We start from the raw sequence: 16,245 nt of genomic DNA, 5'->3' as shown, positions 1-16,245 counted from the left end.
TGGAGCTGGGCTGGCAGGGTTCAGAGCCCACACAGAGGAACCAATGACCTACATCGGATGACTTCTCATAGGAGCGTCCGGAGTGATGGGGCCACCCAGGGCCGGTGGAAGCACTAGGCAAGTTAGGCAGCCACCTAGGGCGCTGAGATTTGGGGGGTGCTGAGAAGCCGGTGTCTAAAAATAGACGCAGGCTCAGGCTGCAGATCGCAGACTGTAGGGAGGACGTAGATAAGAACCACGCTCCCAATGACCCTCCGCTGGGGCTGAGCTGTGCTGGCAGCGCGGTGCAGCCGGGGCCGGCTTGCACGTGCCATGCTCCTCGGAGCAGGTTTTCCAGGGCAGAGGCTCTGCTCCCTGGGGAGAGAAGGGAGGGAGGCCACGGCTGGCAGCTCTTGCGTGGAGGGGCGGCTAAGCCGCTTTAACCCACCTCCCTGTGCACCTCCCCCACCTAACCCGAACCCCCACTGACCCGAACCCAGTCTGCTTCCCTCCTCCACCTAAGCCGATACCCCAGTATGACGGAGTATCTGCCATTCTAATTTCATAAATTGTATTAATAACAATAATTCAGTATTATAAAGGTAGAATAAAATGTAGCAGATTTTGATATGAACGAAGGCAGGAAGGAAGCACAGGTGACCCAAAAGGGTGTATTTCTGATTACAATCAACATTGCTTAATTTTCAGGCAAAGTCATCCTGATCTCTTACTCAATGTTTACATCACCTGGGGAAAGACACGCAGAATGAGCTTATTCACTTCTATCCAATGCCATCCAACAAAAAATCCCAGCATCTGCTCGTGCCGCAAAATACTTTTCAATCCTTCTAGATTGTGCACCAGATGCAGGCCACAGTGACCAAATGACCATAATCATTCGGTCTGTGAATAGACGTACTTCAGAGATGGAGAACGGGACTGAACCAGTATTCATAAAGGAACATTTCTTGGGATTTGTGTCGCTTACGGGGACAACTGGAGCTGGTATGACAGAAACGATTCTTCACCAGTTTGAAGAAACGTCACTGCCCGTAGAAAACTTGCGTGGTCAAGGGTACGATAACGGGAGCGATATGAAAGGGAAAGAAAATGGTGCCCAGCGAAGAATTTTGGATATTAATCCATGAGCCTTTTTCGTTCCTTGCAGTGCACAGTCATTGAATTTGGTTGTTAATGATGCTCCAATGTGTTGCTTAGAGGCAACCGCCTTCTTTGATTTAGTTCAACGTGTGTATGTGTGTTTCTCAGCTTCTACACATCGCTGGGAAGTTCTAACACGCCACGTATCTAATCTCACCGTTAAACCATTGAGTGAAACAAGATGCCTTGAAACCTCTTCGCTATCAGCTTGGTGACATCTATGATGCTCTGGTAGACATCCATGATGACACTGCTCTAACAGCATCATCTGGCAATACGGCACGAGTTGCTGCAAAGGATCGTGCAAAAGCCTTTTCTAGTTTCAAGTTTCTTGTTTCTCTTGTCGTGTGGTATGACATATTGTTTGAGATCTACATGACTAGCAAACAACTTCAGGCGAAAGAATTCGACATCAGTGACGTCATTAATCAACTTGGAGAAACCAAGAAGTTTCTTGTAGGCCGCAGAAGTGACGCAGACTTTGAGAAAACATTGGCAGATGCAGGTGAACTTGCAGAGGAGTTGGATGTACCGGCACTTTTGGAACCAGATCCAATCCATATTAGAAAGAAGAGGAAGCAGTTCACGTATGAAGCAGATGACGAACCTATTTATAATCTGAAAGAAAAACTCAAAGTGAACGTTTACTTTGCAGTCATCGACCCAGCAATACAGTCAGGGCTTGGCTACACTTGAGAGTTGCAGCGCTGGGAGTTACAGCGCTGGTCGTCCAGCTGTGCAGGGAAAGTGCTGGAGTGTGGCCACACTCACAGCTACCAGCGCTGCAGTGTGGCCACATTTGCAGCATTTGCAGCGCTGTTGGGAGTGATGCATTATGGGCAGTGTCATAAACAGATAGTTAAGGGTTAAGGTCTCTTTTACCTGTAAAGGGTTAACATGCAGTACCTGATGACCACCTGACCAGAGGACCAATCAGAAACAAGATTATTTTCAAATCCGTGTGGAGGGAAGTTTTTTTTCCCCCTGTTCTTTGTTTTCTTAGAGAGTCTCTTTTGGGAATTAAGAGAGTCCAGACATCTTAATCAAGTCCTCCCAGGTTTCTGCAATAAATTCTTCTATTCAAGCTAGTGAGTATTAGCAAGGAACTAGTATTCGTATACTTTTATTTCTGTATTTGCAATTCTGTGTTTTGCTATAGAATTTCTTTAAGTCTGTACTGTGATTGCTTTTACTGAGAAAGAAAGGAGGGGGAATTCTCTCCAGAGATTAATAAATTTAGACCCTGTATTGTTCCATCTTGGTTACAGAGACAGTGACTTTTCTTTTTTTATTATTCTTTAATAAATTCTTTTCTATTAAGGATGTGGTTAATTCCTTCTCTTGTGGAGATTCAAGGGAAGGGGAGGGGGAGGTGAGTCCCTCTTTGTGTTGAGTCAAGGATTTGACTCGGGGTAATCTCTCCAGAGCAGGCTGGAGAGAGGGAAGGGGGAGGGGACTTGGCTGTTTCTCTCTCTCTCTGGTGAGATTCAAGGTGTTTGGATCTGTGTTCCCCAGGGGAAGTTTTTGGGGGAACAGGGAGTGTGTCAGACACTTAAAAACTGACTGGTGGCAGCTTTTACTAGATCTAAACTAGGATTTTAGTTTAGAGGGAAACCAAGGCAGGTCCCCACATTGGAACCCAACAGCTCCAAGTGGGGGTGAGACCTATGACATGGTGGGCAGCGGTGATGGATTTTTCTGAACCAGACAGCCATTGCTATTCTCTTCTCCTAAAGCAGGACTGCAGGTTAGGAGGGAGAGATACCCCGAAGGCAAACAGACAAGGTTTTCTAACTGGCTTTGTTAGAAGGAGTTTTTTTTCAGCTGGGCTAAGCTGAAGAGAGCTATTCTCTTCTTCTAGAGCAGGAAAGCAACCTGAGAGAAGAGGGGGGTTACAAGTATTCAGTTTCTAACTGGTATTGTTAGAAGGAATCTTCAGCAAGGTTGGCTGGAGGGAATTAAGTTTTCCAGCAGGCTTTGTTGGAAGCAGTTTTTCTTTCTGGTTGCTTGGACAGGCAGCTTGAGGAAAAGGCAGTTTTGAAGCAGTTTTCAGGGTTAGAAGCAGTTTCAGCTAGGTTGGCTGAAGGGAATACAGTTTTTCTAACAAGGCTTTTGTTAGAAGGGACACCTACTGAGAGGATACTTAGCAATTTGCAAAAGACAGTGGCAAAACCGGTTTTTCTACCTTCTTGGGAGCCAGGAGGGGGAGATTTTTTTTTTTTAAACAGATTTTCAGCTGAGTTTAGCTGGAGGAAATAAGGTTTTCTAACAGGCTTTGTTAAGAAAAGATTTTTTTTTCTTCTTCTTTTCTTTTTTTTCCCTTTTTTCTTTCTGTCTGCTTGAAAAAAAAAAAGCCAGGGAAGAGGTGTAAGGGTTTTCTAACAAGGCTTTTGTTAGGAACGACCCCTACTGGGAGAGCATTAGAAATTGCTAAAGAGAAGATACCAAACCAGATTTTCTAGTTTCTTGTGAGACAGCAACAATCAGCTAACACCATTTGCAAATGCAAAGCTTTTGTTTCTTTTTATTCAGTCATGAATAGAAAGGGTAGGAAAAGTGAACCAAGCAATACAGTTCACTGAATGCAGAGGGGTGTGGCCAGCACCAGAAAGCACAAAGACATGAGTACCAGTCAAACAGCTGACCACAAGAGAGAAATGGAGAAACTACAAGCCAAAGAGGCTAACCACAAGAGGGAGCTGGAGAAACAGGAAGCTGACCACAGAGCCAAAGAGGCTGAGCACAGGAGACAAATGGAGATCCAGAGGGAGGCCCACCAGCAGGGCCTGGGATTAGCAAGAGCTAACCCAAATGTTCCAGCCAACCCTAACAATCCTTCTCCAGGCACTGTTCCCCATCCCAAGAAATTTCCCACCTACATGGCAGGTGAGGACACTGAGGCCTTCTTGAAAAAATTTAAAAGGACCTGCCATGGGTACAGCATCCCTGAAGACCAGTACAAGGACTGGTCAGGAAAGTGGACTTTTGCTGTCTATGACAATTATTCCATCCCCATGCTACTGGGGGAAAACTTGGGCAACCATGTGCAGCTGGCCAAGAGGGGGGGTGGTCACCCGCAGCCAGGCCAAACAAGCAGGCACTCCCATCCCTGTTCCTGAGCCATCCACCAGGACCCGGTCTGTGTTACCAGAGACCCAGACCAAGGTAGTGGAACCGGATCCCATGCCAACAACTACAGCAGCCATAGTACATCCAGTCCCAGGACCGGAACTGGAAGAGCAACCAGCGGCAGAACCAGCGCCAGCACTGACGCCAGCGCTTGCAACTCCACCGCCAGAGGGCGCCAGCGGGCCTGAACTGGCAGAAGCAGCAGACAACCCTACCCAAGAGGCTCAGCCAAAGCCTGAAATATCACCTTGTGCACCAGCGGAGAGCGGTTCACAGTCAACGGAAACAACCTCATCACCTACATCGCTTCCAGAGGGACCCAGCCCAAGTCCACAGTCTACGGAGGAACTGGTGTCTCCAGCCTCAAGGGAACAGTTCCAGACTGAGCAGGAAGCCGATGACAGCCTTAAGACAGCTTGGGCGGCGGCACGGAGCAACCCACCGCCTCTCAGCTCTTCTACCCGATCCCGGTTTGTTGTAAAACAAGAACTTTTATATAACAAGATTCTTTCTGGTGGACACCAGAAAGGCCAGAATCCTCAAAAACAGTTGGTAGTTCCAACTAAGTACCGGGACAAGCTCTTAAGCTTGGGCCATGACATCCCAGTGGTCATTCTGGGGTGAACAGAACCAAGGACAGGTTGGGAAAGTCCTTCCACTGGGAGGGGATGGGCAAGGACGTTGCCAAGTATGTCCAGTCAAATGCATAAAAAGTGTTCTTCAATGTCAAATACCTTGTTGTTTACATACTTAGTAGTATATGTAATAGTGCATGTGTTTTGTTAATCTGTTTATTTTAAAGTTCTAGAAGGAAATCACCGCCAGTGTGGTTCCCCCACTGTCTGCGATTTGGGGGGCGTGTCATAAACAGATAGTTAAGGGTTAAGGTCTCTTTTACCTGTAAAGGGTTAACATGCAGTATCTGATGACCACCTGACCAGAGGACCAATCAGAAACAAGATAATTTCAAATCTCTGTGGAGGGAAGCCTTTGTCTGTGTTCTTTGTTAGAGAGTTCTCTTTTTGGATCTAAGAGAGGACAGTCATGTCTCCAAGTTCTCCTGGAGTAGTTTCTACTATTCAATAGTGAGTATTAATTAGAAAGGTGGATTAGTCTTCTAATTTGATTTCTACATTTGAAATTGTGTGTTTGCTAAAGGAAATTCTTTATTCCTGTTTGCTGTTACTTTGCTTTCACTGAGAAAGAAAGGGGGAGAGGGAATTCTCTCCAAAGATTGATAAGTTTAGACCCTGTATATTGTTCCACCTTGGTTACAGAGACAGTGACTTTCTTTTTTATTCTTTAATAAATTATTTTCTATTAAGGACTTGGTTGATCCTTCCTTGGGTGGATTCTCAGGGAAGGGGGAGGGGGAGGCATCCCTCTGTAGTTAAATCCCGGTATCTCTCCAAGGAAAAGGGAGGGGGGAGGAAGCAGGGGGAATGGTTTATTTCTCCTGGGTGTAAGAACTCCATGGATTTGGGGCTCTTGGGATCCCCAAGGATTTTGGGGAAGGACTGTGTCCCAATCCACGTTTCCTGATTGGGTGGTGGCAGCTTTTACTAGATCTAAACTAGGATTTTAGTTTAGAGGGAAACCAAGGCAGGTCCCCACATTGGAACCCAACAGCTCCAAGTGGGGGTGAGACCTATGACAGGCAGCTATCCCAGAATTCAAGTGGCAGCAACGTGCTTTTCAAAAGACGGGGGTGGGGTGTGACAGGGAGCGGGGGAGAGAGAGAGAGTGGATTTTTGGAGCCGACACTGTGTATCAGCTCCCTGCCTTGCAAAATCAGAAAATTTTCCTGACCCCTTACTCTTAACTGCAAACAGCCTGCAGACCAGATAAGCAGCTGTTTCTCTTGTCAAGCAAACACACAACACCTGTGAATGAGGCAGGCAGGGGGATATCTCATTTGATTGTTCACAGTCAGTTACAGATTGATCACAGCAAACAGGAGCTGTGTTTGTTTTTTAGAATTAATTGATAATTAATTGTTTTGGAATTAATTGATAAACTCAACATTAACAAGTCACCGGGACCGGATGGCATTCACCCAAGAGTTCTGAAAGAACTCAAATGTGAAGTTGCGGAACTATTAACTAAGGTTTGTAACCTGTCCTTTAAATCGGCTTCGGTACCCAATGACTGGAAGTTAGCTAATGTAACGCCAATATTTAAAAAGGGCTCTAGGGGTGATCCCGGCAATTACAGACTGGTAAGTCTAACGTCGGTACCGGGCAAATTAGTTGAAACAATAGTAAAGAATAAAATTGTCAGACACATAGAAAAACATAAACTCTTGAGCAATAGTCAACATGGTTTCTGTAAAGGGAAATCGTGTCTTACTAATCTATTAGAGTTCTTTGAAGGGGTCAACAAACATGTGGACAAGGGGGATCCGGTGGACATAGTGTACTTAGATTTCCAGAAAGCTTTTGACAAGGTCCCTCACCAAAGGCTCTTATGTAAATTAAGCTGTCATGGGATAAAAGGAAAGGTCCTTTCATGGAATGAGAACTGGTTAAAGGACAGGGAACAAAGGGTAGGAATTAATGGTAAATTCTCAGAATGGAGAGGGGTAACTAGTGGTGTTCCCCAAGGGTCAGTCCTAGGACCAATCCTATTCAATTTATTCATAAATGATCTGGAGAAAGGGGTAAACAGTGAGGTGGCAAAGTTTGCAGATGATACTAAACTACTCAAGATAGTTAAGACCAAAGCAGATTGTGAAGAACTTCAAAAAGATCTCACAAAACTAAGTGATTGGGCAACAAAATGGCAAATGAAATTTAATGTGGATAAATGTAAAGTAATGCACATTGGAAAAAATAACCCCAACTATACATACAACATGATGGGGGCTAATTTAGCTACAACAAGTCAGGAAAAAGATCTTGGAGTTATCGTGGATAGTTCTCTGAAGATGTCCACGCAGTGTGCAGAGGTGGTCAAAAAAGCAAACAGGATGTTAGGAATCATTAAAAAGGGGATAGAGAATAAGACTGAAAATATATTATTGCCCTTATATAAATCCATGGTACGCCCACATCTCGAATACTGTGTACAGATGTGGTCTCCTCACCTCAAAAAAGATATTCTAGCACTAGAAAAGGTTCAGAAAAGAGCAACTAAAATGATTAAGGGTTTAGACAGGGTCCCATATGAGGAAAGATTAAAGAGGCTAGGACTCTTCAGTTTGGAAAAGAGAAGACTAAGGGGGGGACATGATAGAGGTATATAAAATCATGAGTGATGTTGAGAAAGTGGATAAGGAAAAGTTATTTACTTATTCCCATAATACAAGAACTAGGGGTCACCAAATGAAATTAATAGGCAGCAGGTTTAGAACAAATAAAAGGAAGTTCTTCTTCACGCAGCGCACAGTCAACTTGTGGAACTCCTTGCCTGAGGAGGTTGTGAAGGCTAGGACTATAACAATGTTTAAAAGGGGACTGGATAAATTCATGGTGGCTAAGTCCATAAATGGCTATTAGCCAGGACGGGTAAGGAATGGTGTCCCTAGCCTCTGTCAGAGGGTGGAGATGGATGGCAGGAGAGAAATCACTTGATCATTGCCTGTTAGGTTCACTCCCTCAGGGGCACCTGGCATTGGCCACTGTCGGTAGACAGATACTGGGCTAAATGGACCTTTGGTCTGACCCGGTACGGCCTTTCTTATGTTCTTATGTTCTTATGTTCTTAGATAAGCAGCTCCCGGAGCCCTGGAGCCCCGAGTTCACAACAAAACAAAGAGAGTAATTAGTTAAAAGCATTCTGGGATATCTCCTAATACCCTGGAGGCCAATAACAGCGCTGGTGTGTGGCCACACCTGATGAGCAGCGCTGCAGCACCAGCGCTGCACTCGTTACACCCCAAGCAGACCAGGTGTTCAGCCAGCGCTGCAGCCAGGGAGTTGCAGCGCTGGATGTGCCTTGCAGGTGTGGACAGTTACTAAGTTGCAGCGCTGGAAAGCCTCCACCAGCGCTGCAACTCTCCAGTGTAGTCAAGCCCTCAGTTGAAGAAAGATTCGCACTGATGCAGCAAATTAGTATTTGGCTTCCTATATGATGTCGACAGTTCGCAAAATACAACACCGAAGCAAATGATGGAACGTGGCTTGACGCTGGAGCAAGCTTTGCAACATGGTGAATCCAAAGATATCGGTGCCTTCGACTTGTGCAATGAATTGCAAGGTATTGCGCGACGAGTCGAAAAGAGTGCATCGCCGCAAGAGGTACTGAACTTCAGATGCACAAATAAGCTGACAGCTAGTGTCCCCAACACGGGTATTGCTCTCCGCGTCCTCTTGACTCGCCCAGTTTCTGTGGCCAGCGGCGAGCGAAGCTTCTCGAAGCTCAAGTTGATAAAAACACCCATGCGGACGTCAGTGTTGCAACAAAGACCTGTTGGGCTCTCGACCTGGTCAATGGGACATGATGTTGCTCGCAGCATTGGCTTGGAGGAACTTGTTTCTAAATTTGCTAAACTGAAAGCGCGGAAAAATAAATTCTCACGTGTGACTCTGTGACCGTGTATCAGGCAAGTGATTTATTTTCAGATCCAGGCTGTGTTGTGCAAAGTGAAAACAATACCACTGTCAACGCTGTCAGGTTATTCATTTATTTTCATTAAATATGTAGAGTAAATAATGAAATTAATACATTTTCCAGCCGAACGTGGATGAATTCTAATGACCAAGGCCACGTTAGGCAGCGTTCATTTTTGAAAGTTTTTAATAAGCGATGCGAGGGAGGTGCGGGGGGCGCAAGGTGGAAGTTTCACCTAGGGCGCAAAATATCCTTGCCCCGGCCCTGTCTACGGGATGCAGCCACGAACCATCGTCTGCTGCCACGTTGTCACAGACTCCCAGATCATGCCCACTTGTGGCCCCGTGCGGTCCGTGTGTGTGGGGGGTGCCCTTTTCACTGCGACAGCCCTTCTCGGGGGTCCACTCTCCCCCACGGTCAGGCCCCTCCACCTCCTGGAGCTGCCCCTCTCTGAGCCTCAGCGCGTCTGTCTCTGCCGTGGGCCCCTCGGGGAGTCCCCTCGCTCCGTACTTCCCGGGGCCTCCAGCCCCCGAAGGGGCCGATGCCCCCCCGGCCCCTGCCCTGCTCTCTAGCCCGGAGCGACTCAGCCAGCGTAACACAGGAGGGTTATTGAGCGTTGAACCCAGCACAGGAAACTCTCCAGCCTCAGGCCTGGCCCCCCTCAGCCCAGCACGTCCCAGTCCCCCTGCAGCCAGCTGGGCTCTGCCTACCCCCCCCTCCAGCCCCGAGCCCCCCTGCTCCCAGCTGGGCATCCGATACCCCCGGCCCCAAGCCCCCCTCTGTCCATTGTCTTCTCTCCAGGGAAACAGGGTCTCCTGGGCTCCTCCCCCCTCCCGTCCTCTGGCCCCTCTGGCTGGACCCGGCTGGTCAGGTCACCGGGGTCCCGTCCCCGCAGCCCATTGTCCTCCCCCCGGCCAGAACCGGCTGCGACTCCTGAGCCGGGTCTCCGGGTCACCCGGGCACCAGTCGCTGGGGTCTCCATCCTCCAGGCCAGCGGCCGGGGTCCCGAGTTCCCTCTCCGGCCCTCTGTGCCCACAAACTCCCTCCCCCCTCCCCTCGTTAACCCGTAACACCCGGGGACACTGAGTCCCACCCCCTCCGCATGCAACTGACTGGAAAACACGGAAAAACCAAGAAACTCCCCCACTTCGTCACAATATGGCAATAAAGATTGTCCCCTTTCTGTCTTAAGGCAGGCGTTGGTCCCTGGGAAAGGAGGTGGAAGGACGCCAGATCTTATACTGACACGTGGCAACTTTTCATAACCTCAAGGTTGGACCGGCGGGAAGAACGTTCCCTACAGGAGACGCGCAATAGGAACAGGGCTCCCTTGTTCAGTCTTTGAAGCACTGGATGAAACATAATGATTCAGTTATTGCTTCAACAGCCGGCATTTCGACTGACAAAGCACAGCTCAGCAACGGCCGTTATCTTGTTTACCCCAGCGCGGCCTCTGCTCTCCTGAGCAAACTCTGGACTTTGGGTCTGAGAAAGAGCTGGCACAATCCATAGACCAGGTTGTTATATAAAATGCACATGGATTTTAACCCTTCATCTGGACCCCCCCCAGCCCTGCCGGTGCCCCTCACTCCCGACCCGCAGCCCCCTGCTAGCCCAGCCCTGGCCCCCCCCAGCCCTGCCGGTGCCCCTCACTCCCGACCCGCAGCCCCTGCCCCCATTTTCCACCCGGGGTGGGAGTGAGCCCAGATTGACCCCAGGGGGGGCTGAGTTCAGGACGCTCCAGCTGGTAACCTCGGCTAGGGGTTGCCATGGGGGTGGGGGGGGGACACTGACCCCTAGTGGCCAAAGTGACCAAGCTCTACCCAGCTCCACCCCCTGCAGTCATCTGTCATCTTGCTACCCCATAGCCCCCCCACATACCCCAATAGCCCCCAATTAGCTACCCCCAGAGCCCCCATTATCATCATAGCCTCCACTAGCTACCCCTATAGCCCCCCCCAAAAAACCCATAGCCCCCCAGCTACCCCCAAACTCCCTTTTCCACCCCCGGACTTTGAGTCAACCCGGAAATCGCAGCCCTCCCCCCACAGAGACCAGGACACCCAGGCCGCCTTTGGCCCACACAGCAGTTTAGTCTGAAGCCATCGGCCACGAAGCCGCCACGGACCCCGCGCGAAAGAACCAGTCCTGGAGCGATGCCCCAATAAATAACAGGAACTGTCTGAATCGGCCCTTCGACAGCGCTGTGTGTCGGGGACCATCGTCTGCCGTGGGTCGGTCAGCGCCGGCCTCAACATCCAAACATCCGGTGAAAATCTGTCCCAGAGCCGGGGAGAGAACCCAGGAGTCCTGCCTCCTAGCCCCCCCACCCCTGCTCTAACCACTAGACCCCACTCCCCTCCCCGAGCCACAGAGCGAGCCCAGGTGTCCTGGTTCCTTATTTCATGCTGGGCCCCACTCCCACCCCTCATTCCCCACCCTCCTGGCCTGGCGTGGCAACCCCCATGGTGTGCCCTGGGGCATGTGCCGGGGAGGTGGGCAGACTAGGAAAGGGTGAGTCAGGCCTGGGAGTAGATGGATTAATATTTAAGCGCCGATAACAAATAAATGAGTGAGGCAGCGTCAGTCGGAGACGGAGCCGTCCGGGGGAAACCGAATAGGAGCAGACGGGAGCGGCTGCCGCTGGCGCCTGGACCCAAACCCCACCTCACCAAGGTAAGAAGGGGGGAGATTCCCTGCCTAGAAATGTCCTGGCCACTCTCAGACCAAAGATACCGACCCCTCCAGCCGTCCAGCCCAACACCGAACTCTTTAGCCTTAAATAACCCACCCACCCACCCACTAATCCATCCCAATTCCTCTTCATGTGCTTCTCCCCATCCCTCCATCCACCCATCTCCCATCTACCCTTCTCCCCATCCTCCCATCCCCCATCCCCCATCTACCCTTCTCCCCATCCTCCCATCCTCCCATCTACCCTTCTCCCCATCCTCCCATCCTCCCATCTACCCTTCTCCCCATCCATCCATCCTCCCATCCCCCATCTACCCTTCTCCCCATCCCCCAATCCCCCATCTACCCATCTCCCCATCCCTCCATCCTTCCATCTACCCTTCTCCCCATCCATCCATCCTCCCATCCCCCATCTACCCTTCTCCCCATCCATCCATCCTCCCATCCCCCATCTACCCTTCTCCCCATCCTCCCATCCCCCATCTACCCTTCTCCCCATCCATCCATCCTCCCATCTACCCTTCTCCCCATCCTGCCATCCCCCATCTACCCTTCTCCCCATCCATCCATCCTTCCATCTACCCTTCTCCCCATCCATCCATCCTCCCATCCCCCATCTACCCTTCTCCCCATCCTCCCATCCCCCATCTACCCTTCCCCCCATCCGTCCATCCACCCATCGCCCATGCGTCAATCCATCATAACACTTTCAGCCCTTACAAATGTAGATGTTCCTCACCCCAGGCTGGCTGGGTGCCCTTCAGCCAGGCTCTCCCCTTCGATCAGCGCTTCAGTCACTGGTTGCTGGTGTCTGGAGATGGAGGTGGAAGAGAGAGAGCAGGGAAAACGTCTCTCCCTTTTATCATGTCCTTTCTTCCCTCTTGGCTTTGTCCTCCCTTCACTTCAGGGTCAGGTGGGCGTTACCCCATCGCAGTCCCGAACTGGCCAAAGGACGGGGGGTGACTCACTGGGGAGTCCAAATGACCCTTCCTTGCTGCCTCAGCCAGCGTCCTTTGTTCCTGTGAGGCTGGGTTTGTCCCATCCTTGCCCTGATGAGGTGTGAACGGCCCCTCAGCTCCTGGAGAGTTTTTGCCTGGGCTTATTTAAAGCCATGAGGACACGTTCTCAGCCTCATAACTATAGACATGAAATTATAACCTATAACGTTGCTGTAACATCACTATAACCACCATGCTCAGTGCACCACGAGCCTCCTGAAGACACCCAACAGGACAAATTTTGCATTGGATCCCACACAATCATTTTACAAAGATGAACATGGGGGTGCTGGGTGTTCCCCCAGGTACAGAGCGTCACACCTCCCCTCCTAGTTTACTGCACGAGGGTTAGTCACGGCCTAGCGCAAAGATGGTTTGTGCGATAGTCCTCTTGACATCCAGCTATCAAGACCATGAGGCAGCGTGCCTCAGTTTCCCTGTGCACACACAGCAAACCAGGTTTTTTTAGGGTTTCTCTGCTGCGATCAGCTTTAAACCTGTTTCCGGGTATTAACTGAAAAGCAGCGTTCTCATAAGGTTTAACATCCGGGTCAAAATTCTTATCCCCAACACTGAACATTAATACCAATTTTTTTTTAATCTCAGCTGCGCGTTTACACGGGCAGTAACTCCTCACTTCAAGTCGTCCTGGTTAACGTCGTTACGTTGCTGATCAATTAGAGAACAGGCTCGTTTAAAGCTGCGCAAGGCTCCCTTCTAACGTCGTTTGGCAGCCGCCTGCTTTGTCCACGGCTTTCAGGAAGAGCAGCCCGTTGGCGCGAGCTGGTGGGGGCTTGGAACCAGGGTGGACCAACAGCCCCCCCCCCCCGACAGCCTCCCCAGCAGGGTACCAATTGCCAGCAGTTCAGCTGTCCCTCCCCGCCGTGCCGTGTGCTGCTCCTGGCCTCTGCCTTGGAGCTGCTCCCCGAGACTCCTGCTTGCTGTGCAGGGGGAGAAGGGGGGGAATAATGTCAGGGTGTCCCCCTCCCCTCTGCTCCTGCACCCCACTTACCCCTGCTCCATATAGAGCAGGGAGGGGCCACACGGAGAGAGACAGAGAGAGCTTGGGGCAGCAGCTGCTGTCTCAACTTCCTGATCCACTAAAGACAATGCACTTCAGAGTGGGTCAGTTTACTGAAAGGGGCAGGGTGCATCTCCCCCCACCCCACAAACAAGGTGTGTGTCTGTCTGCCATGCTGCCTCCCCTCCCTCGTGTTCGCGCTGCCTTGCGAGAGAGGCGACCTTAACAACAGCGCGTTATCCCTGGAGGGCTCAGCCGAGGGCTAGTTCATCATTTAGCAGCGCGGCTCCCTGGGAAATATCCCTCCCTCTGACTCCTCCACCTCAACCCGGCTTCACACTCATCATTGCTGTGGACAGGAGTCAGTGGTTTGTTTAAAACGTGGACGGTGTGTCTATCTGTATAGTAGATCGTTTTTTAGTCTGGTGAAAAACATTTCCCTGGAACCTAACCCGCCTCCCCCTCCACACCCCCCCCCCATTTACATTAATCCTTATGGGGAAATTGGATTCGCTTCACATCGTTTCGCTTAAAGTGGCATTTTCCAGGAACAGAACTCCAGTGTGAAGTGAGGAGTTACTGTATCTTTCTGAGCCCGCAGCCTCCGTTCGGATATTCCAGTCGGAGGTTAGTTTGTTCATTATGCAGGGTGTCCTTTGACTTTCTCCCCTGTAATCAGTCACTGGCTTTTCCTTCCCTCCTGCGTTCCCCTCTTCCTTTAATCACCTCTGTCACCTCTTTCTCTGTCATCCTCCTCGTGTCCTGGGCATCCTGCCCCAAGTGACTGGTGAGGAGACAATTCCTGTTCCCCCCCCCCCCACCCGATCTTCCTTCCCCCATCTCCTCCTCTGGGCCCCATCCTAAGACCCATCTCGCGGGGCTCCCTAGGAAGGGCTCTATCCCTTGCTCAGCTGCAGAGCGCCGCCGGCTAACAACTGGGACGGTTCCCTTAATCCCCGACAACCCCTCTCCTGCCCCCGCGCCCGAGGCCATGTTGCCTTCTGCTGGAAAGGAGCCAGCCTCAGCCCCTCCCGTACGTGGAAGGACCCTGCTTCCCTGTGTTACAGAGTCACAGGAATCCGCACCCACCTCAGTGGTTTCTGAGATCCCCTGTCCCCTCTCTGGGCTCTCCTCTGGGACACATTGTTCTGCTCCCTAGAGCCGGGTCTGTCTCTGGTTCAGCTGTGACCTGCTGGCAGCTAACAACCTGGGCAGGTCTCTCCCTGGCCGGCATCACACCCCCGTCCCTTCCCGGTGTGGTGCTGCCTCCAGCTGCAGGGCAGGAGCTGGTCTCAACCACCCTCCCACCTGGAAGCATGTGGCTTCCCCCGGCTGCAGAGGAATCAAGGAGACTCTCTCCCATTCTCTCCGCAATTCCTGAGCCCTGACCCTCTCCCTCGGGGGTCCCAGCATCAAACCCCCTCCTGCTGCAGGCAAATACTTTAACCTGAGCTACATGGAAAAAATCATTACCCAGGAGCAGGTCAGCTAGGAGGTGTTCCATGACCCCCACTGTCAAAACACTTCCAAACCTTCCCACACCACCTGGATCCTAGGTAGTGGTACGAGGAATCTACCCTTCTCCCGAGCCGTCCATCCATCCATCCATCCACCCATCTACCCTTCTCCCCATCCATCCATCCACCCATCTACCCTTCTCCCCATCCATCCATCCATCCATCCGCCCATCTACCCTTCTCCCCATCCATCCATCCATCCGCCCATCTACCCATCCATCCATCCACCCATCTACCCTTCTCCCCATCCATCCATCCATCCATCCACCCATCTACCCTTCTCCCCATCCATCCATCCATCCATCCACCCATCTACCCTTCTCCCCATCCATCCATCCACCCACCCATCTACCCTTGTCCCCATCCATCCATCCCCATCTACCCTTCTCCCCATCCATCCATCCATCCATCCCCCATCTACCCTTCTCCCCATCCATCCATCCCCATCTACCCTTCTCCCCATCCATCCATCCATCCGCCCATCTACCCTTCTCCCCATCCATCCATCCATCCATCCACCCATCTACCCTTCTCCCCATCCATCCATCCATCCATCCACCCATCTACTCTTCTCCCCATCCATCCATCTACTCTTCTCCCCATCCATCCATCCGCCCATCTACCCTTCTCCCCATCCATCCATCCCCATCTACCCTTCTCCCCATCCATCCATCCATCCATCCACCCATCTACCCTTCTCTCCATCCATCCATCTACCCTTCTCCATCCATCCATCCACCCATCTACCCTTCTCCCCATCCATTCATCCATCCCCCATCTACCCTTCTCTCCATCCATCCATCTACCCTTCTCCATCCATCCATCCACCCATCTACCCTTCTCCCCATCCATCCCCCATCTACCCTTCTCCCCATCCATCCATCCACCCATCTACCCTTCTCCCCATCCATCCATCCATCTACCCTTTTCCCCATCCATCCATCTACCCTTCTCCCCATCCATCCATCCACCCATGTACCCTTCTCCCCATCCCTCCACCTCCATCCATCCCCCCATCCACCCTTCTCCCCATCCATCCATCTGTCCATCTACTCTTCTCCCCAGCTGTCCATCCATCCATCCATTCCCCCATCTACCCTTCTCCCCAGGGATCCATCCACCCATCTCCCCCTCTCCCCATCAATCCACCCCCATCTACCCTGCTCCCCATCCATCCATCCATCCATCCCTATGT

General features: G+C 51.1%; 1 protein-coding gene and 1 pseudogene across 3 annotated transcripts in view; both read left to right on the top strand.

Moving 5' to 3' along the window:
* LOC123350385 (galactoside alpha-(1,2)-fucosyltransferase 2-like) overlaps window positions 1–16,245 on the top strand; it is a 44,717-nt gene that overhangs the window by 26,575 nt on the left and 1,897 nt on the right. The window contains exon 1 of one of the 3 annotated variants that reach the window (XM_044988938.1): window positions 10,015–11,496. The exons of the other annotated variants lie outside the window; for them this stretch is intronic. The gene's annotated coding sequence lies outside the window, so the exon portion shown is untranslated. Of the gene's footprint in view, window positions 1–10,014; window positions 11,497–16,245 lie in introns of those variants that run through there. 3 annotated transcript variants of the gene reach the window in all.
* Window positions 721–1,836, top strand: LOC123350022 (annotated as a pseudogene).

This window comes from Mauremys mutica, chromosome 15, assembly GCF_020497125.1.
Source record: "Mauremys mutica isolate MM-2020 ecotype Southern chromosome 15, ASM2049712v1, whole genome shotgun sequence".
Classification (NCBI taxonomy): Eukaryota; Metazoa; Chordata; order Testudines; family Geoemydidae; genus Mauremys; species Mauremys mutica.
Note: the sequence above shows the minus strand (reverse complement) of the source record. Positions and strands in the feature narration are given on the sequence as shown.